Raw genomic sequence first — 27,292 nt, 5'->3', positions numbered from 1 at the left:
TGAGCTCTCTGTGTCTTTTTCCTCACATCCTGCTCAGGGATCTGTTCAAAGGAAGGAGGCTTAAGAGCAACTTTCTTGTCAGTCATGTAGGGCTCCAGCCATTGGAAAAGGCACATCCAAAATCACTGCTTAATCTCTCAGAGGACAGGGGGACACACTTCCATGGCAGGGGATATTTAATTGTGCTCCTTTGATTGAAAACATAAGGATATGTTTTGAGATAAAATATTGGTCCTTTGATTATGATTTTTTTTAAATTCTTTTCCTTTAAGGTAACGTTGATTATATTGGTGTTGTATAATTTGGTAGCAGGTCCTTGCCTTGGCATTTATTAGTGTGCATTTGCTATTACATATTTATATATTTGAAATACAGTGAGTGACAGATTGGTGACTGCTCCATGCAATTGTTTTTCCAGATCCTACTCTTCAGCAAGCCAACAGCAGGAATTTGTATTCGAGTTCCAGATATGAGCAGCCGTTTGCAATGCAATTTTACATGGAAATGCCTCTAAAATACAACATAGTGGCTCTAAAAACAAAATAAACCAAATACCAAAACAAAACCAAAAAAAACCCGACAAACCAAAACAAAAAAAACCCCATCAAACCAAACAAAAAGCAAAACAAAACAAAACAAAAACGCGAAAAAAACCAAACAAACCCCACTCACCCAGGCCCCTGCAGTTTTCACCTTTTAAATTGACAAAAAAGATTCTTTAGAGAATGATAAAATCAAGGGGGTGGGAAGGTCTGTGGGAACACCCCCAGCCCAAGATGTCTCTCAGACGAGTCTCAAACAGAGCAAGTTGCCTGGAGGTGCCTCCAGGTGAGTTTTGAGCATCCCTGAGAGTGCCGATCCCACAGCCTCTCTCTGAGCATCTGTGCCCATGTGTGACTTCTACCACTAAAATTTCTTTGTTTCCCCACCTACAGGTGCCATTTCCTGTGCTCCCACCTGCCCCTGCTGCCTCTGTTCCTCAGAGCAGGGGGTGTTAGAAAGGCTGAAGATAAAAGATAGCAGGTCTTTGTGGTTTATCCAATGTCAAAATGATTGTCTCATATTGTGTTCTCAGATAAAAATGCCTGACTAAATGGTTTTTGCTTTGCTTTTTATTGGTGGATAGCTTTTCTCTGGAAGTAAATGTGTTCATTAATACAGTAGATATATTAATAGGAAAACAATGCATGTGAAGCCAGATAGACTGATGTCCATTTATTGTAACCCATAAAGTCAATGCAAGCCAAAAAATTAATGTAGTGCTATGAGCCTCTTTGAGAATATTCACTATGAAATAAAATACTATGTAGTTCACTGGTCCTCTGATTAAATTCCTTTAAATAAGACTGTAATATTCCTTGTAATGCCATCTGAAACTATTTAAAGAAAATAAAGTTAATAACTCAAACCAACTAAATGCCTGTCTCTAGTCTTATCTGCATACACTGATTAAGTTGTTATTGCCTACCTAAGCTGTATTTAAGTCCTGCCAATTAACATTTATTAAAAGAAATGGAAGAGAAAGTGCCAGGATTTGTTTTTCAGGTGTTGATGGCATGTTGTCCCTGAAACTGGCTCCAGTGTTTCTGAAAGAAAGGGAAAAATGACCTACCATTTCTAGGAGAACAAAAACACTGTTGAAGAAGATTCTAAGCTTTGGTTAAAAATAGAAAATAAGTAATTCATTTAGGAATTTACACATAATAGAGTCTTGATTTGGTTTTAAGGAAAAATCTGAAACATATTGAGAATATTAAAAAAAAAAAAATTTACTGATCTAGCCCAAAAATGTGCCAGCATAATGTAGGAAACATCCATACAGTTTTGCTAAGACATGTACCTGTGATCCAATGACCAATGTCAACATTTTGTAATGAAAGTTTCAAGCCTTGATTGACTATTGATAAAATCTTAAAATTGCTAATGGAGTCTCAAAAGATTTTGCAGCATGTGGTGAAGGAGCAAAATCTGTCTATTAAAAGGAGGATAAGCTGTAAGGTTGATAAGCTGATAACCTTTACAGGAAGAATTTTAAGGTTATTAGTGAACTCTGACCTTAAAGAGAGCCCCTGTAAGAACCTACATCTAGGAATAAAGCCAAATGCCCTCAAAATGAAATAAAGGATTTTCAGGCATCCACACAAGCCTGTGGTGAGAAAGCATGCAAAGGAAGTGGCTTTTTCATGTCATGTTTCAAACACTTGGGTGAAGGAAAATAAGTACAATTGGGAGATTAAAGTTCCAAGATCTTCCCAACAAAACAGGTCAGGATAATTTTAACTGAAAGTGCTCTTCCTGCAATCTTTTATTCTCACCACCACTTCATTACAGACTCACCACTGTGATGTCTGTAGTCATCATCAGAATGAGGATGGGCTGAAGAATTTTGGAGTTTCCAAGCACAGAAAGCTGGCCTTGAGGAAGCAGGAGAGATGACAGATATTTCTCTTGGATCATCTGGAGAGATTCATTCTGTCAAGGAAAATAGGAATGAGCCAATTCCTGCCTTGCATTCAGCTCTGTAGTTTCTACATTCGGGTTCACAACCTTCAACCAATATTTGGGAGTAAAACCAGATTTTCACTGCTTACTCTGTGTGCTGTTTTTGCTCCCACCTGGGCAGAATGTAAATAGCACACCCTTGTGCTGACTGAGAGAAGCAGAAGGGAAATTACTGCCTCTGGAAGAACTGGAAAAATAACTAGAGCTTCTGCCTCTTCATGGTTCCAAGTAGTATTAAGTCATGCTTGGCTAATCACCTAAGTTCATCTGTTTATTGTCCTTTATTGGAAGATAATGATGTTGGTGATGCTTTAAGCTCCAGCTCCTTCACTGGCACACAGAGACTGCTCAGTTTTGAGCGCTCAGGTCTGAGTGTGATGGAATAAATTCGTTGCATCTTCCCAAGGGAGCTGATGAGGGAACTTCACACAGCATGATTTTGCCCAGAACAAGGTCTAAACAAGGGAAAAATGTTAATTTTAATTTTTCTTGATAAGTTTTGTGCTAAGCCAAGACAATAAATACTAAGGAGTAGTAAACCAAAAATTTCAGGAGCTCATTTGCCTTTGTAGGAGAGCTTAGAGCATCACCATTGGTAACTCTGTTCTCTGGATTTTTAAATTCAAGGTAGCATTTCCACACTGACAGCAGTCTTCACCAAAAGAAGACTGCTAATACTGGTTTGTTGGCAGGTGTCTATCAATCAGGGTAAAAACATGAAAGGTGTCTACTTTATTTCCCATTAATGGACTTTATAAGGTATCTGCAGCCTTTTTGTGGTACTGGCCCTTGTAAATTTTTGTGCTAGTTATATAGCTTATCAAAACCTGTAAATGACAAGAAATAAAATGCAATCTATTGCTGGTTTGTGCTACCAATGTTCATGAGACTGTATTTTAACTCCTCAGTTATTGCATCATTTCATATCAAAGGATCAATTGCATACGTTCTTCCTTTTCAAAGAGGCTTTCTAACAGGTGCATTTATCACAAATTACCTTTTTATATCATTAATCTGCAAACGAAAGTAATTGTCTTTAGTAAACTAAACCAACCTTGGAGAATGGAATCAGATAAAAATTAACAAGTCTTAACATAATTGTCCTCTGTCAGTCCTACTTTCCTATACAAAATGTGGTCAAATCTTTAAGAATGCTGAGGACAACAAATATTTAACTCCATCCTCAGCAGATTTGCCTTTTTCCCCCTTACTTTTCATTCTTCCACAGTCTGGAGGCTTTCAGTTTTCCTGCCATCGAAGATCATATTGATTTTTAGCTGTCTTTTATTCACATATACGTTCAACCCACCATTATTGATTCCTTTTTGTCAATGGTTAAATGACTGGTCCTCCACAGCCTCCCAGGGTTTGTGTCCCTCCCTGATTATGTCTCATTTTCCTGGCATCCCTGCATCATATTTAGGAACTAAGTGAAAATCAGAATGGTCTTTCTTCTGTGCTATTTGCAGGGTCGGTAATTTCTATTTCTGTTTCTAAGCTCAGCTCTCTTTCTCTCAGTTTATTTGAATTATTTCAGAAACATTTTAAAATACAAAACAAAAGTACAGCTCCAAACCCCTGGATATCACAACAGCACATTTACTTACTTAGTTCCCTTTCAGCACAAAGGATATCCTTCACTCTGATATTCCTCCTATGTGATTTGGTAACAACAGCTCTTTTGAACCTTAGAAGTTGTCTTGACTGTGTTTAACCAGTTGGAAGTAAGTGAGATCCTTACTACCAGATCACCAATGTGGATATCAATGGACCTGCTCACATCCTCTCTGAGCTATAGACGTTCAACACTGAGCAGGTAATCTGAGCTGAGGGTGCCCCATGCCAATATCTCAGAATTTAAAGGAAAATCCTCTGAAAATTCAGTTTTGCTGAGTTCTGTCAGGCCGTGCACAGTGTGGGGGCAGAGGACTTCCAGACATTTGGCTACATAACAGCGATTGTTTTCAATTTTTAAATGTTTTTACTCTACAATGGAGACTAAAAAGACGCAGCTGGCAACAGGACATCAGTGGGAGCGCCATTCATTCTGGCAGGACAAAAGTAAAACATTTCCAGCGTGTGCAATGTGAAAGAACAAGTTTTCACACATGCCACAAAAAACGATGAGCCTGGACGAAAGTGCCACAGCACCCTGGTCACGAAGAGGGGGCGGATCTCTGTGGAAGGGAACTCTTGGGAGTAGCTTTCCTCTTGCCCTCGTCTGGTGCTTCTCTTCTGAGAGTCTAAGCCAACTTTTCTTTCTCCAGGAGGCAAAAGCAGAGAGCTGAGAGGTGTCTGTAATGAGGATGTATTTGCACATCGTTAGGATTTAGCCAGAGAAGAATGGTGGGGCTGCCTTCTGCTGATGTTCTGTGACATGGTGTCAATACTCTGGATGCCCCAAGAGAAAGAATAAGTTTGAGCAGCATTTACTTGTGATCTCTGTCCATTGCTACAGCAGAAATTTACAGTCACTGGAAAACCCCGAGAAACCATAAAAGAAGACACAGGTTTTCCTTTTTTTTTTTTTTTTTTTTTTTAAATACTGGAGAAATGAGAATGATCACCTGCCACAAGCATGAACACCCACTGCAGGATTACTTTGTGAAAAATCAGTACTGATTTATATTCCAGAACTGCTTAGTGCAAACCTTTATACTACACATAGGTCTTCTTCCAAAATGTATTCTGGAGAGCTCTGAACCCACATATCTGAAGCCCTCTTCAGCCTTTTCTCCCTCATTTCTAGACCAACTGCCTAAAGTGTGTGAAAGTTTTCCTTTCCCTGTACTTTATTGAACAGAAAAATGGCTGACAAAAGAAGATGGTGAGTGGAGTCCTTCAGAATTCATTGCAAATTTTTGCCTGCTTTGGAGATTAATTATAGTGCAGGGAGTTAGGAAACAAGGGTACCTCTACTGTAAATAGAATCTTAGTAATACATATCTGAACAGCCTTTTTTAATAAATGAGGGATAGTTATAATCATCCCTAAAACACTTTCAACTATACTGTTAGCCAGATTTTTCTGCTTCCTAGTTGGAAAAATCTCCTCTGCTGAAATTGCTGGCATAACTTTGTGCTGTTCTGGCTGATGGCACCAGCAAATTCAGTGGAGTGACTGCTCCACAGGGATCCTTATGCCCCACCAGCACCCTCGGTTGCTTAGCCATCATGCCAGAGTTAAGATGTTTTTCTTCCATTTTGCACAGTTAACCAGAACTTTACCCCAAAAAGCGTTAGGGAATTTGTGTCTGTGAAGCATTCCATGGAGTCACACATGCAATAGTCAGCACAAGCAGCAAACACCTTGTTCATATCTGGTTACACAGCTTGTTGTTTGCCCTGAAGAAAGGGAATAATCTGTTTACTTCAGCTAGTAATCTTCCTGCTTTAGGGATATTCCTGCTTTCCTAGCAGAAAGGCAGGGCAGGTTGTCAGAGTTTAAAAATAAAAAGTCAACAAATAATTTCCTATTACCAGATTCCCGTGCCTAAAGAGCTGCCAAACCTCTGCAACCCAGTCTCTATGCAGATGCTTCCCTCAGAAAATCTTATAGAACATCTTTTCTCAAACATCCTTATATTTCTGAACATCTTTTAAAGAAATAAATTAATGGATTCTGTTTTCACCCCAGTGACACTATCAGGATGCCATTATATTAAATGTCACAAGAAAAGGGGAAAAATATTTTTAAACTGAATTATTTGCATCATTTCATAGGAATATTTTCATCATTTCAACATTTTAGAGGCTATGCAATCCCTTATATAGGGTGTGTCAAAATAAGTTTGTTCCTGCAGAAAAACAGTGCTGAATAAATTTTACTGGGCATTAGTAAGATTCGGTGTGTGCAGGCATTTATCCCTGATTTCTTCTAAGCAAATCAGCACAGATTCCTCATATTGCAATGCAAGCTCATGGATCTTGCCATTCATTTGCACTAAATCTTGGTTTGGTTCTATAAAAATACTCTGGATTAAAAATATACATACTATATATATAATAAATTTTAAAAATATATTATATATAAAATACTCTAGAATATACTGGGATCATATTTGTTGAACTGGACATTGTTAATCTATTTTTTTAGATTGTTTTAGTTGATTGTTTTAGTTGAAGTTTTTTGATGGGATTTGTGGAATTTTCTGTTGTTTGGTTGTTCGGTTTTTTTCCTCTATGCTTCAGAATTAATATATTTTTGCTGAAGGAAATTAATATATGTCCATGTTAAAGTCCATTTCTTTTGAGGTATTTAATAAATGCTTGCAGTTCTTAAGATTGATCAAAGATGCTGTGCTTTGTTTAAAAATATTTAACGTCAGCTTTGACTGAGGTGTCAGATTTTTTTTTTTTCCAGTAAAAAAAAAGATCAGTATGTGATTAGGGCAGTAATTAAACACAGCCTGCTATGAGTACAGTTCTTTACTAGCCCTGAAATGGAGAGGTCAAGCAGAATTTCAGTGGTCGCCTTCCTCTGGAGACCTGGTTCCCATCCAGGCAGAGACTCCAGAGCACTGTGCTGACCTCAGTGCGTCCCCTTGAGAGAGGAGGCTGCTCACACACTGCTGAAATCACTTTGAAACCACAAGTTATCACTCCAGGTGAGTGATGCCTTGAGCAGACATGCTTCCTACATTTTTGTGAAGGCTGGAAAACCTGCAAGAGCTTACTGGGCAGATGAGCTGCAGGTTCCTCAGGCACATAACCACATACTTCACAAGCCACAGCCCCTGTGATGAACGCTCAGTGCCCTTCTAGCAGGTGTGAGCCACCAGCCTTGACTCTCTTGTGGCATTGTGGCACTTCCCCAAACTGAACATTTGTCACCGCAGCTCCATTCTGGCCAATAAATAACCAATTCACTTTGCTTTCCTCCACCAGCCTTGATCCCCTTCACTGGGACAGTGTTTTCTCTCAGTCCTCCCATCCTTTTTACTTCTGAACAACTGTGAGCTTTCATCTCATTTTGAACAGCAAATGGCAATATGACTGCAGACTTCCTGACTTATTAATTCTCACATATCCAGCCAAGTTTTTCAGTGCTTCTTGGTGCTTGCTGTCCAGTGAGTGGAGAGCAGTAATCGGGAAGACCTTCCCTGCCAGACCAGGAGAGACACACATGCTGAGCTTGCAGCTCTCACACCTGAGTGCGCTCTTCCAATCTGTCAGACCGCAACACCTCATTCTTGGCATTTTAAATTAGGACAGGCATCATCTGGCACAGTCTTAAATCAGTCTGTGCTGTGTGCTAGATGAATAGGAGGACAGAAAGTTAGGGTTTTTTCCCTGTTTTTGATGGTAGATTATGACTAGAAGTAACGTTTTCTTGCATAATGCCAGTGACAGGATAGTACCAAGTTCAAAGTCACCCTTCAATGCAGCACTTCCAATGATTCACAGAATCTCTCCATACTGGGAAAAAATAAAACAAACCAGAGCTCTTCAGATGGAGGCTATTTGCATATATTTAGCTTTCAGTGGTGTGATAATGTGTTTTCTTTTGTGTGTATGTGTTTATTCTCACAGTAAAACCCTGATGATCAACTTACACTGCTTTCACTGCTGTACTCAGCCCACAGTGCAGCATTCCAGCATTATAACAGCTTTCAAAAGAGGTGAAATTTGGAGTAAGCAAAGGTCATGCTTTTCTGTTCAATTGACCATTTTTTATACCTAAGTTGGACACTTTTGCATTTTCCTCTTCTGAATATGCAATCAGCAAACTAATCACTGGAATTTTATGAAAAATATGATCAGTAAGAGAGAGCAAGGGGAGACAGTGGAGCAGATTTTACTGTCTGACTGTCAAAAGTGCAAAAGCGGAAACAATGAAAAAAATAAGAGTATGCAGTGGCGACACATTCAGACATTCCACTTTTGCTTTCCTGTGTGTTCCCAACACTGCTTTGCTGGTGAAATCATGTAAATCATGTTTTGGGATAGGCCAGTAGAGAGACAAGATGCTATATCTAGTAAAAATTTTATAATTTTTTTCAGTTTCTTTTTAGTAGAAAAACCTTGTCTCTTTTTCTCCTTGCTTGCATTTTTAATCCCACATCTCTATCTTGCTCACAGACATTAGGATCTCATTGTTAAGCAACCTTGAAGCAGTTGGGGGGTGAATGAGTCCTTAGAATAATTATGTTAGTTGACTGCAAACCAGGTAGATCTTCACAGGTGTCTTTAGTTAACTTTCCAGTGTTGTCTTTAAACCACTCAAAATAATTTTGCTGCCAAAAGTTTGGGGGTTTGTTTGGTTTCAGCACTCTCTAGAGCCTTCACATCTTGGTGAATGCATTTACAGCTGATGCAATATCACACACTGTCACCTTTGTCAGTGCCTAACTTCCTGGTCACACACTCTGAACTTCTGTGACATTTCCTAAGATTTTTTTGTGTAGCTAATCACCTTCCTTACAGACATTTTTTTAAATAAATCATTTTTCTCCAAAAAAGTCTCTTTAAGAATACTTGCAGCCAAAAATTATTTGGCTGCAAGTATTCTTATTTGGTGCAGTGAAATAAACTTTTGTTTGATGAATGTTTCAAAGGAAATGTAATGCCAAATGGAGCAACAATTCTACTTTTGTTTGTGAACACTGAAGTGTCTTTGACATTGTTAATGTAATTAATTATTCAATGAAACAGGTGTGTAGTGCAGTCACATTTTCTCTCATAATAATATATTTTCAGCTGAAGTAGGGCACAGAAAGAGTGCTACTGGGCATGCTAAGAATATGAATAAATAAAATAGCCCATACTTTGCTTTTCATATGTGGTTAAGAGTCCCTGGGGGTAGGAAGCCTTACCTACCACAGAGGACACAAGTGAAGAACACTGCTGTGATCCTGAGCCACGGAGCCTTGCAGAGGGATGAGTTGTGCAGCATCAGCCTGGTGTTTCTCTCCCACCTGCATGTGGCATTAATCATACCAGAACAGGGGCAAAGGGAGCTCACATCAGTCTGGAAAATCCCAATTACTGAGAAATTCCCAATTCCTGAAGGTGTCTCCTCTGCTGTATGATGCGAATGGACATGCTGCTGTTTGCTGTAGAGCCCTGAGCTGTCAGTGAGCTTGGTCAGCCCAGGATGATTCCTGCTGTTTTAATCCTTTGAAACTGCAGAGTGCAGGATCCAGCCAGTCCATATGCGAGGAAGGGGCTGCAGTGGCATTGGCTGCAGGAACAAGGGCAGACAGAGTGCAGCGAGGCTTGGGAGGAGGGCAGGGCAGGGGAGAGGACACCAGGCCAGGTTCTTCCCTCTCTTCATAGCAGTGAGTGCTGGAGCCAAATGGAAATGGAAATATAAAGCAAATATTTTTGTCAACACAAATTCAAAAGCAAGTCGGACTCTTGTAAGAGGTTAGACTAGTCTGTAGATATTTTAGTCTCCCTCCACCTCTCCACTTGCCCTCTTTCTATTTTTGCTCCTTTTGGAACCAGCTTAGCAGAGGGAGACCTTTTTAATAAACAAATAATAGGAAAAAACTTTACCTGGAAATTAAATCATATTTTATAGATATAGATATAGATATTTTTATAAAATGAACCTCTTTTTTTCATTCACTGCTCTTGGAATCGCTACTTTTACAGCATCTGTATAGACAGAGCACTTCCATATCTGTCTAAGTAAACATTTTGCTTTTTTGTTTCCACTATATATGTCAGGGGATAAGTAGGTTACTATTTATGCAATTCATGAAAACTTCAGTTTCAAAGCTCTTTTTTATTAGATGTCTTAATCCAATTCTCTTTATTGGATTGGGAAATGAAAATAAATTCTCTTGACCACAAATAATAAAAGGCAAAAATAAAATTGGTGCACACGCAGCTCAAGATAATAATAAAGAATCAGCAGAATCAGTTTAAAAAATTGATTTGTCTGAAGCAGCACTTCCAGGAGCCTGAAGTTCTGTCTGCTACCAGAACTAAAGTTGTTTAGAAATTTCCAATCTTCTCAGTTTGATTTACGCTGTTTGTTTGAGATTTTCTCTCCCTTGCTGAATTTTGATTCCCTTGAGATGTTCTAGAGATATGCATCTGTCTCATTCCTGGCATGTGTCAATATTTTCATTTCTCTTTCAAGACATTCCAGTTATGCATGCATTTTTTTTGCACAAATTTATTTTTGTCTCCTGAGACATTTAGTTTCCTTGTTTTAAATACAGGGGTTTATTCACAGCTGTATAATTTAGTAGGAATGGTTAATGACAAGATAATGTCTCTATTTAGGCAATTGTGAGGAAGTTTTAAACATTTATAAAAAATGTTGGTAGAAAACCTTCAGCTTTCTGCAACTGGATTGGAAGTGGAACATGCTGGCAAACCCAAAGACTTTACCTGCAATGTGTCTGAATATTACAGTGCAAATTATCTTATTTTCTTGAAACTCTTGCTATTACATGCAAAAAGATGGAGTGCATCCAGTTTTCATTAGGCAAAAAAAAAAAAAAAAAAACCAAACCAAAAGCCCAGACAAACAAACAAGCAGAAAACCCCAACACACATTTTTAATTTCCTTTCAACAGAATATTATAATCATGAATATGACCCAAAGCCTTTGCTTGGTCCCAATGGCCTCAAAGAAGCTCAGACCTGTAAAAGGGTTTGATAATGTAATTGAATCAAGGTCCTGCAAACTGGTGACTGTTGTTAACCTCACTGTGAGTGACATGCTCATGTTCTGTGAGATGTTGAATTCATTCCTGAGATCTGTGATTAATATGTATTAAATTTTAATTACTGACAATGCTCCAGGTGTGTGCTATGGCTGAAATCCTTTTGCAGTATTTATCAGGACTGTGTGAAGTAATTATAAATAATTTGAAATACTGGGCCCTGAGAGAAGAAAACTCTGAAGGATACTTAAGTGAAAACCAAATCTACAAGCATTTAAAATATTCTCACTGAAGTGCTCTGAAAGAGAATCAAATAGCTGTTTTGCTGAAACCTTTTTGTCCATGAAGAGATTTACTCTCCAATAGCAGGTTTTGCCAGTTCTGAAATAAAGTCATTATTATTGCCTACAGAACTTTAGGGTCAATACTGTAGATAGTTATTTCCTTGTTTTCTTAATTAAGCAAATGATAGTGAAAAGAAACAGAGAAGGAGATTATCTAATTTTTTGCTCTTAATGGTGCTGCAAATGAAGCATATTTAAATTCCACAAAGAAACTTGTGTCTTGCTTAAAACACAAAGGAAGAACATATCCATCAATATTAAAAAAATCACATTTAACTTAAAAAATGTGGTAGTGATGGGCTATAGACAAATCTGTAACACATTTCTCATTGTGCCAAGGTTTTTATTTCCTTTCTGCTGCATTTTCCATGGCTGGGGTCATCAGTGTGGTGGTTTGGGGTGCAGAAGAACAGATCCAGGGAATGCTGCCTCTCATCTGTCTGTCTCTGTGCCAGCACAGAGGCTCCAGGAGCAACCCAAGCATCTTCCTTCTTATATTTTGATTTTCCTCCCTCTATACACCTCTGTGCAGCAGGGTGTCACTTGCTGCCATCAGCCAAGCTCTTTTGTGGACATGGTTTTCCTGTTCAGGCTGAGCCACTTAAACTTCACAGGGTTTGTTGGGGTTTTTTAATCTTGGTGATAAGGATAATTTCCCTACACTTAGTCAATCATATTCAAAGATCCAGTAACAGAAGTTAACTCTCTCTTACACAAATTCTACCCCTCTCTATGCTATCACTGGTCTAAAGCCCTCTTTTTTCCTAGCAAGAGAAGGTCAAACTTTGCTCCTGTTGCCAGAGTGCTCATCATCTTCTCCTCCTGAACAGACAAACACATCCTTGGTTTCAAAGTGTGTCTAGGAGCCAGGTGTTGCTGTTTAATGGTGGTCTAGAAGTACATTTGATCTCCCGTATTTGGTACCTGCAACAATGGGGAACAGTATGATGGGGCATTGGAGGCAAAGTGATCACCCTTTGTTATTCCTTAAAAAAGGCCAGAACTGCTCACAACTCTCTCAAGTAACAGTGCTTATGCTTCTGATTTCAACCCTTCCACTATCCTGAAGAAATCCATGCCCTGTCTGAGTGGAGCTGCTTCACTCTGGGCACAGCCTTTCCTTTCTGTGATGAGATTCTCCCCTCCAGCTGAGCTGCTATTCAAGCCTTGCAGAGTAAATTTAGAAAAAAGCAGCATGGTCTCCAACAAGCCTGTGTAGCCCCAACAGACACAGCCCTTGCCAGGCAGGACAGGATGTGTGGATTTTGGTCCAGGCTGCTCCTCATAGGAGCTGGAAAAGCTGCACTTGAGAGAATGGCAGATTTTCATTTACAGGTGATCTGGCTCCCTCTTGGTCAGGCATCCTTTCCTACTTCGCTGTGCACTGTAAATCCAAATGGAAATATTCCCTGCTTTCAGAGGGAAGAGCAATCATGTTTTCATACTTTTGTATGCACTGGTTGGAGCTGGAGGGAAGATCATAGGCCTAGGAGGAGTGATTGCATTTATTATGCCAAAGGAACAGATGTTCAGGCTTTTCATATCCAAGCAAAACCACATTCCTATAGACTAGTTGTTTCCCAAGCATGTGCTAATGAATTTAAACTTTTTCTTTTATTTTTTTTAAATGCACGTGAGCGTAATTCATAATATCTTGTTCAGGATATAATGCAGAATAATAAGACTACTGCTTTAAAGAGTATTATTGGTGTGAGCATCCCTGCCAATCTCATCTTCCTAACAGGCTTCATACAGTTCCCATGCTGACAGGGAGCTGCATCTTAGTGGGAACACAATGTGGAAAAACTTTAATTTTTCCTATCTAAAAAGTTCATATAAAATCACACGTTGGGTATTTTGATTTTTTAAAATCTCATTCTTCTAGCTAGTAAATTATTTTTTGTAAAGAAGTATGAAAAAAGGTTCAATGTATCTAAATCTAATGAATTTATTAGACTCTAAGGTTTCAGCCACTTCCACTAGTCTATAGATTTATTGATACTCAAATTGATTAAACTTGTCAGTCTAAGTCCTTGTCAATGCTCTACATTAAAATTCCTACTGACTACTAACATGTTCTCCAAGCTCGTAGTATTTCCTCAGTAGTTTCCTTATCAGAAATTATGATAAAAGGATGAAAATGGAATTTTTTATTGCAAGACAACATTTTCACTACATGAATATAATTAGGTTTGGGCATTTCTACTTGAATGTATTAAATATTTTCATTGAACTATAATTTTGGATGTCAAAAATGTAAAGGGGGTATAAAATCCATTTCAAATCCTGAAATGTAAAAGCAAAGCTTTTAATTAGAGGAAAAAAAGTCAGTGATCTTCCTTAGCTTCCACAACATCTGTAATAATAATACTGGCCGCCTGCTGAGTGCTTCCTATCCAGCCTCAAGAAAATATCCCATTTACCCCATCCCATCCTCAGTCCCTTTTCAATGCAGCACCTGAATATCTGCTGTTTTGGCACATGTAAATCCCACATAAAGGAATAAAAACATTCATTTATGTATGTTTTTTAAGTGTCCAGACTAGCACTAATAAAAGAGATACAATTCTGAAAACTTTGTGTGCCTCTTTTAATTCCATAGGTGCTGATTTTGCCAGTGACATCCTGAGATGCTGAATTTTTAGTTTTCCACCAGATTTAGTGGTAAGCTGCCTGTCAACTATCAGAGAGAGAGATTCTATCTGGTATTACTGGTATTAATTAATCACCTCAAAACTTGACTGTTGAAAAGTCAGTGGCGTCTGATTTGTTCCTGCCACCATGTGTTGCTGCTGGTTTGAAAAAACACCACTTTTGGGTAATAGTCTGCTTTTTAAAGGGATGTCTGACCTTGTACTCCTAAGGCATAACTGAGCTGCCCACAGGAGTTTGTCTGATGTTCAGCAAAGATGCATCTTTTAACTTTCAGTCTGACGTGGAACAGCTTACAGCCCACAAGGAGTTTCCAGCCTCACAGGCTTCTGAGAGAGTGGTAGTTACTTCAAAAGATACATATTTATAAGGAAAATCTGCTCTAGGGTGGAGACTTTGATATTTCACAAGCTAGTTAAAAAGTGAGCATTGCTTCAACACAAGATCTTCAACTCCCTGTGAAAAAATAAACATGTCTGAGGCTAAATAGTGAAAGGCTTGTTTTGTTGTAGTTATGGTAACTGGAGGCATAAAGAAAGCAGAAACAAAAGATTGTTTTCCATTAGAGTGCCTAAAATCTGTCAGTTTCACAAAAAAGGACATTACTACTCTTCTTAGTGGTACTTTACAGATTCAAACTGCCTTATGCAACAAACGTGGTTTTGCAAGGGGAGTGCACTTCTGAGGCTGTCCATCCACACCATGTCTCCCCAGAGGACCATGAGAGCTGTGATTTGTAGGAGTTTTCAGGTAAAACTCTCCCTGGCACGGCTTTCCTCGCTCAGTGCCATGAGCAGACCATCCTTGGGGGTGAGTTCCAACCCAAATCTGCCACTGCTCCTGAGGGAACTGGGAAATAGGACTTTTAGGAATGTGGATATGTCCCCCAGCTCAATGGCTATGCAAAACAAGAAAGAAGGGCAATAGGAGATATAATCAGAAATTTCATTGCACATCCTCATGTTGGGCTACGTCAGGTTTTGGGATCAGTGTGAAAACATGTGATGGGAATGGCAGGAGGTAAACAGAAGTGGGAAGAGAAGGGAGAGAGCAGAAGGATGGGGTGCACAGAGCTATCCACTGCCAGCAGCTAGTCCTCTGTGGATATGTTCTCCACCTCATCCCAAATACCAAAGCAAAAAGAAGAACAGGCAGACACTGCTGTGTCTTCATCATGCTGCCCTGCAAAGCTGTAGGCAGAACTCTGCCTTTGTCCTGATGGAACCTGAAAGCAATCCAACGCATGACTGGGAGGGAAATTTTGGCTGGACTGATCAGGATACTGGAGGTGTGCAGGTGTTGATTGAGGACAGCGGCACAGGATGGAGCAGGACACCAGCCCTGACAGGATTTTCCACAGAATTAGTCAGGATGTGGACCCTGCCCAGCAACCAGAGAAAAAAACATATGGTAGTACTGGAATTTCCATAGTGGTGGCTTTTTGGGTTGTTGAGAAATAGCACGTAAGCATGCCTGGGATTAAAAGTAGTAATATCCAGGGAGAGTTACAGTATTCCCTCACTTTTTGAATCCACAAAACTCAGTTAAACTCAGTTCCTAAGTGTGTTGTCTCATCTCCTGACTGGATTTTATCAGTCCAGATTAAGGTGACCTTTGTACATTTCATATTCTCTCAGCTTGAACCAGCAGTAAGAGTGACATCCTGGAACCTATACCCAAGGAAATACCTCTGGCACCTGATTTTTGACACAGTAGCTTGTTCAGGGTGACCTCTTAGCATGAGGGGATGAACAGAGCTTTGTCTGACCCCTGAGAGGTACACGGTGGTCCTCAACAGCCACGGTGACTGGTGCTGTGACCCACAGCTTGGTGACAGGGAGAAAATGCTCCGGATGCCACCAGCAGCAGCCAAAAACCTGATGGCCAAGCAGTCCTGAGTGAGCCTCCCCCCTTCAGAGGGACAGGGACATTTCTGTCTGCAGCCCAGTTCCCCAAAGCCAGTGGAACCTTGCAAGGACACACGATGTGCTGCTGTGCTGCAGGCCCAGCAAGATTCTTTCCAGGTGATTTAAAATTAATATCACTTTCAACTTTCTCCTGTGGGAGAGAAAGAGTTGGTAGACAGGCAGCCTAATGCCTAATTGCTTTGCAATTATATTTTCCAAGGAGATATATTAATATGTATTGCTAAATCTCATGTTCTTACTGCTATAATTAAGGGTCTGTCATGGTTTCCATTACAAAACCATAATTTTAGGGATTTATAACTATACCCAGACCACAAAAGTTTGCTTCAGGCTGCAATTTGGTATACGAAGATCTCAAGCTAAGAACAAAATAATTGACGAAAGCTTACAAATATGCAGTTTCTGTGCTACTGATTTATTTTTGCAAGATGTAAAAAGTAATGCACACTCATACATGTGTACATGTATTATATGTCTATAAATTTGCTGGCACATTTTTGCAATTAAGGAATTCAGATGTAGGTAGTGTATTAATTCAAACTGGAGTTGAAATGACATTTGCAGTTGAGGTTCATTAATTCTTTTATTTCTAACAACAGTACAAATTTATAAACTGAAAATATCTCATGATTTTTATGAAATCACTGTCAACATTTTTTCTTATATATCTCCAGAAAGAAAATTTAAGTTCTCTCACAGGCACTTAAACTGAAGGTACTGCAGGATTATGAATCTCTGAGCACATAATGTCATGAACCTCATTCCAAAATTTCTTTGATTTGGGTTTGAGTCAAGAGCATGTAAAAGCTGAGGTGGGTTTTCTCTTTTGTCTTCCACAGAGAAAGATTTTCTTTTTAATGCTCTTCTCTTTGCTAGAATTCACTACTATCCCCAAACCAGTGACAGCATTTGCAAGACCAGCACCCTTGGATTAAACCTTGCTGCCCAAGGCTGATTTGCTGCTTTCTCTGGGATGATCTTGCTTTTCAGTTGGTCTAGTCCCTTGTGCTAATTAAAAAGGACCCTCTTTGGCAAAGTACCTATCTGCTCTACATATGTAATTTGGATCCTTCCTTCCTGCCATTATAAATAGGGCCAGGAGACCAGCTCCTTTGAAAGGCCTTTATTAAAGACAGCTCTGGGTGCGGAACCCGAGGGGTCGCACACAGCGCTGCTGCTCCCACTGGACGATGCTGAGGAGGAGGAGCGCAGCTTTGTGTTTTGGCAGAGCTGGGGCGTCCGTCCTCATGAGAGTCCTTGGGAAGGCAATAGTGGCTCGTAGTCCAGGGGTATCCTCAAAGCTCGGTACTATCCAAGTTATGATGACAGGAGACAGAATCCAGCTCTGGTCAAGAGTGAGTGACTTAGTGTGGGTTAAAGTCAAAGTTCATGTGCTGGTTTGTGGTTTTGAGAGGGTTCCTATAGTTCCCACAGCCTCTCACTTGAATTCAGTCCGGGGGCAAGGCCTCCTGGGAACAGGGGAGCAGGGGAAGTGGTTCCCGAAGGGAATGGATACAAATCTGGGGTGAGACGGGAAGGGGTACAAATACAGAGTATGGTGGGGAGAGATACAAATACAGGTAAAATAGTAACATCTAACAGTGGCAACTAAAGGCAAGTCTTAGAATTCTAACATTCAATGTTTAACAACAGAATAACACGGGTACAAATACAGAGTATGACGGGGAGATATACAAATACAAGGTAAAATAGTAACATTTAACGGCGGCAACTAAAGGCAAATCCTAGAACTCTAACATTCAATGTTTAGCAACAGACCAGCACTTCAAATTAAGACCTTATCAACTTCATTAACATCAACTACCAATTACTACTCTGAAAAAGAGCTCTCATCTCCAGGATTTCATTCCTCACACTGCTTTCCTGCCTTCCTGCCTCCCTGCCTTTCTTGCCTCCCTCCCTCCCTGCCTCCCTCCCTCCCATCCTTCCATGGAGTTACTGCCAGTTAAATTGCAAGCCATGCCATTAACTTTCAAAATCAGTAGTGTTTGAGGCTTTTGCAGGCAGCATTCATGACACACTTGCACAAGCACTGATGCTTTCATCAACCAGGATTTTATCTGTGAAATTATTAGCATGAACCCACAGAATTACTGAAATGTTGAAAATGCAGCTGGTTTTGATGTACTGTCAATAACTCATTCATTCCATGAATGGTTCTGAGTACAGATTTTGTGGATTTAACACAGACCACGTTTTGCACTCTCGACCACTCTGCTTGAAGGTGCTCAGACTCTTGGCTTTGACAATGCGGAAAGGAAAAAAATCCTCACTCTCTCTGTTCTGCAGTCTAATACCAACTTAAAGCTGGACAAAGAGATCCTTGTAGGAATTGCTACAAGGTGTGGCAACAGACACCTCCCCTTTCTAGGGAAAAAGAGGCTGTATCTTTATGAGCTAATTCATTTTTCACCTCTGTGGGAGACAGAGTGCAATTTCTTATTTTGAGAGCAAGTTGGGGAAGGGGTTGTGGAAGAGAAGGATGCACCAGATCAAGGCATCATCAGCATTAAACTTTACAAAGAATCAGAATATAGATAGATATAGATGAAATAGATATAGATATAGATATAGATATAGATATAGATATAGATATAGATATAGATGTAGATAGATAGATAGATAGATAGATAGATAGATAGATAGATATAGGTGAGCACAGAATTGTCCTCTGTGAAAGAAGAAAAAGCTAAAATTCACTTTAGCAGTTGTTATATTTATTTAAGATTTCCATTAAAAATAAACCTCATTACTCTTGCTGCCATATTCACTACAGCCTGAGCTAGCATCTATCACCACTCTGAATTGCCAAGAAGTTGGCTAATTGTCCGTTTCATTACTCTTTCTGGCAGCTGTGCAAGATGGCACACAACTGGAAGTAAACTGTTAAAAGTTCCAGTGTTCCACGATTAGTGGGAATTAATGTGAATCAGGACTTGAAGAGCCAACACAGATTGCTGTGCATAATGTTTTCAAATGGAACCTGATTTCTTACTGGAAAAGCAAACAGGGTGAGTGATGTACCTTGGAGTGCTTGGATCTTGATGTACCTTGGTGGTAAGGATCTCCAGGGTCAGGGATTCTCTGCTTTGTTTCCACTCATACCCTGGGGTGGTTGCAGCCACCTTTGGGTGTCAGTTCCCAAACTGTGTGTCAGAACTGGAGGACTGAGTTCATTGTGGGGACAGGGCTCTGTGGTGGTGCACACAGGGAACCTTGGGTTTGTGATGCCAAGAACATCCCTGCATCTGCAGTGGCTGGATGCCAAGCACCCATCAAAGCTTCTCTCCCACTCCCCTCCTCAGGTGGACAGGGGAGAGAAAGTATAACAAAGGTTGCATAAGTTAAGGAACAACATCACAGGAAAAACAGGCTGAACTTGGGGTTGTTAACTGATAAATAAATCAGGGCAGGATAATGAGAAGTAAAATAAGTCTTGAAAGCATGGGGCATGGGGGTTGGGTCAGTTTATCATGTATTTTTTCTCCAGCTCCACAGGCAGAGGAGTTATTCCCCTGCAGCACTGTGGAATCCATCCCACAGGAGTCAGTTCTCCATGAACTGCTCCAAGGTGAGTCCATCCCAAGAGCAACAGTTCTCCATGAGCTGTTGCCACGTGGGTCACACTGCCATGGGGTCAGTCCTTCAGGCACAAGCTGCTCCAGTATGGACTCCCCTCCCACAGGGTCACAGGTCCCTGCCAGGACCTTGCTCCAGCACAGGCCTCCCACAAGGTCACAGCCTCTCACAGGCATCCCCCTGGTCCAGCATGGGCTCCTCCAGGGGCTGCAGGTGGATCTCTGCAGCCCTGTGCCCCCCATGGGCTGCAGGGCAACCTCAGATCCATGCCTGCAGCACCTCCTGCCCCTCCTTCTTCACTGGGGTCTGCAGAGTTGCTCCTCTCACATACTCTCACTCTGCTCTTCACTGTCTGCAATTACATCTGCACAATAACTTTTTTCCTTCCTAAATATGTTTTCTCAGAGCCATTAGCATTGTCTCTGATGGTCTTGGCCAGGGCTGGGTGCACCGTGCAGCGCTGGCTCTCCTGGACTTGGAGAAGTTTCCAGCAGCTTCTCCCAGAAGCCAGCCCTGTAGCCCCCTGTTTCCAAACCCTGGCTACACAAACCCTGTACAATCTCTGGGCTGGGCAGTTAGCAGTGGAGGTTGAGTTGTCCAGGGCCAGCACAGAGGGGGACAAAAAACTTCAGGGCTTAGGTAATGCCAACACCTGGACTAACTGGACTAGTGCCTTATTTTCCTCCAGAGACCAAACTGAGCCACTGCATTAAGCATATCCCTTTTCATCCCAAACTCCTGGTTGAGAGCTACTCCACCATCACATTTTGCTGTTCCCCTGCAGTCAGTTTCTGCAAGACATTTGCCCTGCAGAGACAGGTCCGGGGCCACGAATGCTGCCCTTGGCATTGAACCTGGGCTCAGATCCTGTGTGGGCACGGGTGTCCTGACAGAGCTGGGACCGTGGCTGGTGCTTCCCAGCTTGCTGTGAGAGCAAGGGCTCTTTGCTGCTGGCTGTGTGCTCTGTCCCGGTGCAGCTGCTGTTGGATGCTGTGAGTTATCTGGCAGCAGAATTCAACTTATAAGGATTGATTCAAAAAACAAGTGGATGGAAGAGTAATGACAAAACATAATAAAACACTTCCCAAAACCACACTGCTTTAAACAAGCATTTGACAGCTGATTTCAGTTTCTTTTTTTAAAGAAGGCCTTTGTCTGGAATTAGGTGCTCCCCTGGGTTCCGAGTCGACACCAGAAAAGCTGCCAATTGCCCAGGACAACATGTGAGATTAAAGAAATATGGTGTTTCCTTGCACTGCAGTTCCTGGGAAAAGCATGTGAGATTAAATAAATATGTTATTGCCTTTGCACTGCAGTTCCTGGGTAAGAAAACATCACCAGTAAATCATCCAGGCCCAGAAAAACAACCAGGGAAATATACCCCAGAGCATTGAGCTTGTAGTGTTGCTGCGTTGTTTTTTTCCCCAACAACCTTGTATTACACATCGGAAATGATCTCACTGATTCTGCAGAACAGTTTTTTGTTTCTCTTGTTGGCAAGACACACAACTTGGCAGTGTGGTGACTTGGGTGCGTTAACACACCTCAGGTCACAAGCACTCTCAGAGAAATTGATGGATTTCTTTTACTCAACTCCTTTTTTGTTCTTGTTGTTATGTGTTCTTATTTTGCCAATTAACAAAACAAAAGACAAATAATATTCAAAGCAGTTTCCTTTTGCTGTTCCTCCTTTTCTATTTTTCCAAAAGGGAAAGAAATCATAAAACAATGTTCACTTCCCAAGCAAACCTTCTTACGTATTCTTTTGCTGTTCAGCGCAAATAACATCAATATGCAGACAGTATAAAATACAATTTATATGGAATTAAAAAAAATGTTGGTGAACACATATGCATTAAAAAAAAATCTTTGCATAGGTATATGCAAAGCATAATTTTATTTATGCAGGTCCAAGAGCCACACTGCATATACCCGTGATGATTCCAGAAGTCATATTGCTTTTCTTTATTGTGCCTATTTATTTTATAAAATGCCTATATATATGCCTATACACATGCAGGGGTGGATCTGTACAGTTCTCAGTAATGCATAAATATCTACAGAGATGCACGCATGCATCTCTTTTGGGTTTTATGGTATTTTAGGGGTTTTATCATAAGTGGTACATTTTATTACTACTTATGGAACTGAGCTCTTGTTTCAATTTTCTTACAATTTTATGTCTTTTCTGTTTCCAGTTTCTGGCTTCTGCACAGTGTGAAACTGGTCTCTGGAGGTTACTCTTCTTAAAACAGATGAGTGCACAGCAAGGGAACCAAGCTATTTAATAAATTAATCATAAAAAGATGGTTAATAGTCAGACACTATTAGACAATATGTTTGATTTGGGAGACTGTTTCAGTGAGAGTGTCATATTTTTTTTCATCAAACATTTAAATCATGCTGAAAGAAGTGAAATATCAAGGTCAGGTCTAAAACTGTTTCATTCAAAATGCAAATGCTGTTTGACCTTCCTGTGCTCTCAGTTTCTATCAGTGTAATTTTACTGGTGCAGTTTTATTACATTTGTCTCAGGATGAAGGTGCTGAAAGTATTGGAATGTCTTCCCTTGTAGCTTTCTCCCCCTTCTCCATTCTTCTTTAGTAAGTTTTAAATTAGAAGACATATACTAAGAGATAGTTCAAAGGCATGTTAAGGAAATTAATGTTGTGTATCTCAGACACTGAAATTAGAACTGCAGGAACTGTTTCCCTTCATAAACTGTGATGACTTGCACTCACAGCTTTGGACTTAGCCACCTCATGGTAATTGCATCTATGTGTCATATCCAGTACTACTAAAACTCACCCTCTAAAATCATTAGAAGGAGCTCTGTCATCACTTCAAAATGAGAGTCACTACTTCATGGATTGCAGCTTACATCTCTGAACTTCAAAGTGGGCCAAGGCCAGCCCCAGACACGTTTTATTTTCTCCTTTGGAATCACAGTATCACCCATCCATGCTCCACAGGACATTGATGCCTGATTACAGCTCTCCTTGACGTGTGCTTAAATGACAGCATAACATCTAAGAAGCTGCCCTTTAGGATGTTCCACAGAGGTGTGATCCCTTAAATTCCCAAGCAGTGAAGTCATATGTAAAGAGGAAATGCTGCTCTAAATATTCTGCATTTTACTTGGGAGATGAAATTGTTAGCCTTCGTTTTCAACTTGCTCTTATTTCATAGCAGTTTTTTAAACTAAAGATAGAAATAAAACCAGGACTAGAAGTATTGCTGCACTGCAACTTTTTATTCAACCCAGTCTGATTAAAGCTTCCACGTGCTTATATTTATACATTTACAACATTTTGAAATATTTGCAATAAAATTCAAGCATCTCGTGGTTGAGAAGAATGGCATGTAACATTTATATACTTTTGTATATAAAGCTTAGAGAAATGTCCTTTAAACTCCATGAAGGAATTAATTCTCAGTCACTTCAGGGTGATATGTTCTGAGTGAGAGCACTGCCAGATACTGTGCATGGTCCACAAAACACTACTGTGCTCCAAAAAGAAAATTTGGGGTAGTTCTCTTATCTTTTTTTTTTTTTTTTTTTAACCAAAGGGGAATATAACCAGTGTTCTTAGCTTTTTATTACTTCTTTTTACTGAGCCATGTTACACACCCAGCACTGTTTCCATATGCTGTTGAATTTCAGGTAGGAATGAGGTTAGTGGTGGATGAAGCGTGAGATCCCTGGCACAATGATAACATCTGCTCATATAAAACCAACAGCATCCCGAGATGCACACACACATTTATCAGCCATGAGATTTGGAAACTGGCCTTGCTCCAGCTGGAGAGGCCTTGTTTGGAAGACTGCTTGCAGTTCCTCACACTCAGCTCTGGAATGGCTCACACAGCAAAGGGGAGAATAGAGCATATGGCTGTGAGAGAGATAAACGGACCAGGAGATAATGGATCTCTGGAAAAGCAGGAGAAAGTGCAGGGGCTTGACATCTCCTGAGAAAGTGGGACATGCAGCAGCATCTCAATGAGGTGACACGAGGTGTGCAGAAGCCTGAGTGAGTGGCTGTGGAGCTGGAACGAGCCAGTGCTAAATGAGGAAGCAAAGAATTCTGGCCGCATTTCCTTACAAGACAGTGAATATAGCATGAGAGATTAAGCTGTTAACATCATCAGCAGAAAGGCAATTCAGAAAGTCTGACAGTTGGCAGGAGGGCATAGACATTAGTAAAGAAATAGAACAAAAGCAGGTAAATCAAAGGGTGTGCTGTGTTTTCCCCTGCTCCATTAAAATTCCCTTCCTGCCAGGGCAGCATGCAGCCCCTGAGAGGGCAAGACATGTGGGACACCACAGCAAAGCCAACTTGAGAGCCACCGAGAGAGTTACCAGATCCAGAATTTGAATTTTAGAAGCCTTTAATACTTCAGTCTCCAGTTGCAGCAACAAAGCTGATTCCAAGGGGCCGAGGACTGATGTCACTCCACGGATCAGGTGAGGGACACAGAGGCCTTTTCCTCCAGCACTGGCCCCCAGCAGTGAGAGTTTTCACCCTCAGGGCATGGGCACCCTTCAGTGCACTCCACTTTGAGCCACAGCGTGTCCCCTGGGGGGAGAAATTCTGCTGGAGCCAGGAAATAAACAATTGGATGGATGGATGGATGGATGGATGGATGGATGGATGGATGGATGGATGGATGGACGGATGGACAGCAGTTCAGGTCTGGACATGCAAAAGGGAGTTGTTAAGGGGATCCACAAAATCTCACATCTCAGCCTTGGGATACTATTTTGTTCCCACAGCAATTCCCACAGAAATGGCTGCTGAAAAGACAATTTACTTCTGTAAAAACTCACCTTAAAATGAGAGTGTAGTGTCATGCAACTTGTCTGAAAGGCAATCAATACAGACTTTCTCCCAAACCTCCTAAATAAAAGCAGGAATTTACCAAGAGGGGATGGTGTTATGGATTTTATCCAAATTCTGATGCCAGCTGTACTTTTCCTTACAGTTATCTGCACAGCCATTTTTCCATCTCCTTATTTTTAAAAGAATAACTTCTGACTGAAGTGTCCCACGTGGGCACCCAGCAGGATGCAGATTAAGCAGCTCCCTGGGTTTGTGCAGAGACAGGGAAGCACTGCTGTCTCTGCTTGGGCCCAACAAACAGATGGAATCTCACTGTCCCTGGGGAAACAGCTCCAGTTTAACAGAGGGATCACAAACAGCTTCCTGTTCCTAAAGCCTTGTCCAAATAAAACAAATCCCATCCCAGCTATGCTACAGCACAGACAGAAGTGAGGAACTTGTTTCTGCCACCGTGACCAGCTGCATGGAGTGCATAATGAGACCAGAATGGATTCATGGAACACAGATAAATCATCATCAGGCCGGTGAATCTCATGGTTTATGGGAGAAGTAATGGCTAAAAAACATTACATTGTTTTGTCACATGTGATCCGTCCTCTTCCTCATCTCCCCAGGAAAAGAAAATAATTTAATCTTTGTGTTTTTGTTCAGATAGACACATAAAGACAGGATTTGTCATGTTGTACCTGTCTATCAATTACTTTTCCTGACACAGTCTGGTTAATATAAAACACTATTATGTAAAATGATCATTTCCTCAATAGTGGCCCTAGATTTTGACCGGTAACTGTATAACCATCAGCCTTTTCTTGCATTCTAGGAGTGACTATTACACATTATTTTTTAAAATATTCCACGGTCAGAAGACTTGCAGTCTGAGCTGACTCATGGTATGGACAAGGCCAGAGTGGAATAGTTCAGCTGTAATTCCTATTTAAAATTACCAAAAATCAGTTAGTTGTACAGTCAAACTTTCTAAAACTTTCTTCTGCTTCCTTAGAAGAATCTAATCAGAAATCAGACACAAGGTAATATTGTCTCCCTGGGGTTTTTGAGCCTCCAATACCACTTTAGCCAATTTTTAACAGACTCTTGTTTAATAAGTGCATTTGTATGGAATATGCTGTTATCACAGCAGCTTGGGAAAACTACAAGGTTTCAAGGTTTCCAGTGTTGAATTGGGGTGGTTGGGGTTTTTTTGTGGTTTTTGTTGTTGTTGTTGTTGTTGTTTTTAAATACACATTTTTAAAGTAATATTTCCTCTCTATTCTATCTACAAACCCTCCAATAAATTCTCAGCAAAATTTTCACTGACATTGAAACGCCACTGTAAAATCAGTAATGAGATGTTTGGATATTTTTCTGAGATAGAAGGTGGCTTAAATGTTAAAAAAATAAAAAGATTTTGTTAGATTTTTTTGGGGGTGTTTATATATTTTTTTTCCAGGGTCACCATCTAATTCTATTTCAGACAGACATGGGTAGGAGTAGGAGGGCTCAGTTCTGTGCCCCTTCACAGTGATGTGTTTAAAACCTTGGTCTTAGAACACTTTTAGTATCTTCACAGAAGTTTTACAGGATAGAGAAAGTAAACCTCTTGTTGATGAGCAAAATGTTTGCAGGGAGAGTGTAACAGAGCAAGTTGTGATCTGCCTTGTCTCTCTTTAAAAATAGGCAAGATTAGATCCAAAGTTTGCTCTTGATTTTAAAGGTTGACTTAAAAGAGAAGTTCAAATGCTGTTGGAGGCTGAGAATGTGATCTGTCCCATCACAGACCTTTTCTGTCGCCAGCCATGCAGGGATGTCATGCAGCTAAGGTTCAGGATGAGGAAAATACCAGGACCTGCTGATCTAAAAGCGCCCTAGAAATTCTGGGATATTTCTGTAAGAGTACACCATCCTCATCCTCACAACATAGTGGTGGTTTTCTGTGTCCCTGAAAACTCTTTTCAAACCTTCAATATAAACAAAAAGGCCTAGAGATTATAAGAGTTTTAGTTATTACTTTACAGTAACTATATATATATATATAGTTACTATATATTACTATATATATATATACACATATACATATACATATATATACATATACTATATATACGTATACACTCTCTCTCTATATATATATACATATATATATATATATATATATTTATATAACCTTTTACAGGATGAAGTGGTTTAATAGGTGAAGTACTGATGTGAAACTAAGACAGGAAAATAAAAATTAAAAATGCAGCCTACTTTTACTACATTTTTTAAATCCACGCTCCTCTTACTTCTTTGGAGACTTGCAAAATGAACCATCTATCTCAAATTATCACCTCTTTTTCTAACTTGGTTTTATGCTATCAAGTATCTGAAAAGCACAGTCATCATAGGTGTTTATGGGAACATCTCACCCCAAATTTTTCTCAGCTACAGTATAGTTAAGCAAACACATATTGTTGGTTTTGGATCAGAACAATAATCAGTAGATGAGAAGGGAAAGTAGTTCCTAAACTCTCCTCCAGACATCTCTCCAACAGAGATGTTGATGTGCAATGAAGCTGACCTGGAGTGCAAACCCTGAACCCACCCACCAACCCCAAATCTGGCGGCTTTTTCTCTGGCCTTCATGGCAGTGTCTGTCTTTTAGGCTGCCTTCCAAACACAACATTAATGGGTCAGAAGCTAACACTACTACTGAATTTTGAAGGAATCACAGAAGTTTCATGGCCTGATGTTGCAGTGCGATGTAAGACCCTGTTTCACTCATTCTGGTTCTTTCCCCAGGTATGCCAATAACCTCTCCCTTCCCCT

This window comes from Melozone crissalis, unplaced genomic scaffold (assembly GCF_028551555.1).
Source record: "Melozone crissalis strain CALT ecotype California unplaced genomic scaffold, PUWL_Pcris_2 ptg000005l_1, whole genome shotgun sequence".
Taxonomy (NCBI): Eukaryota; Metazoa; Chordata; class Aves; order Passeriformes; family Passerellidae; genus Melozone; species Melozone crissalis.
Note: the sequence above shows the minus strand (reverse complement) of the source record.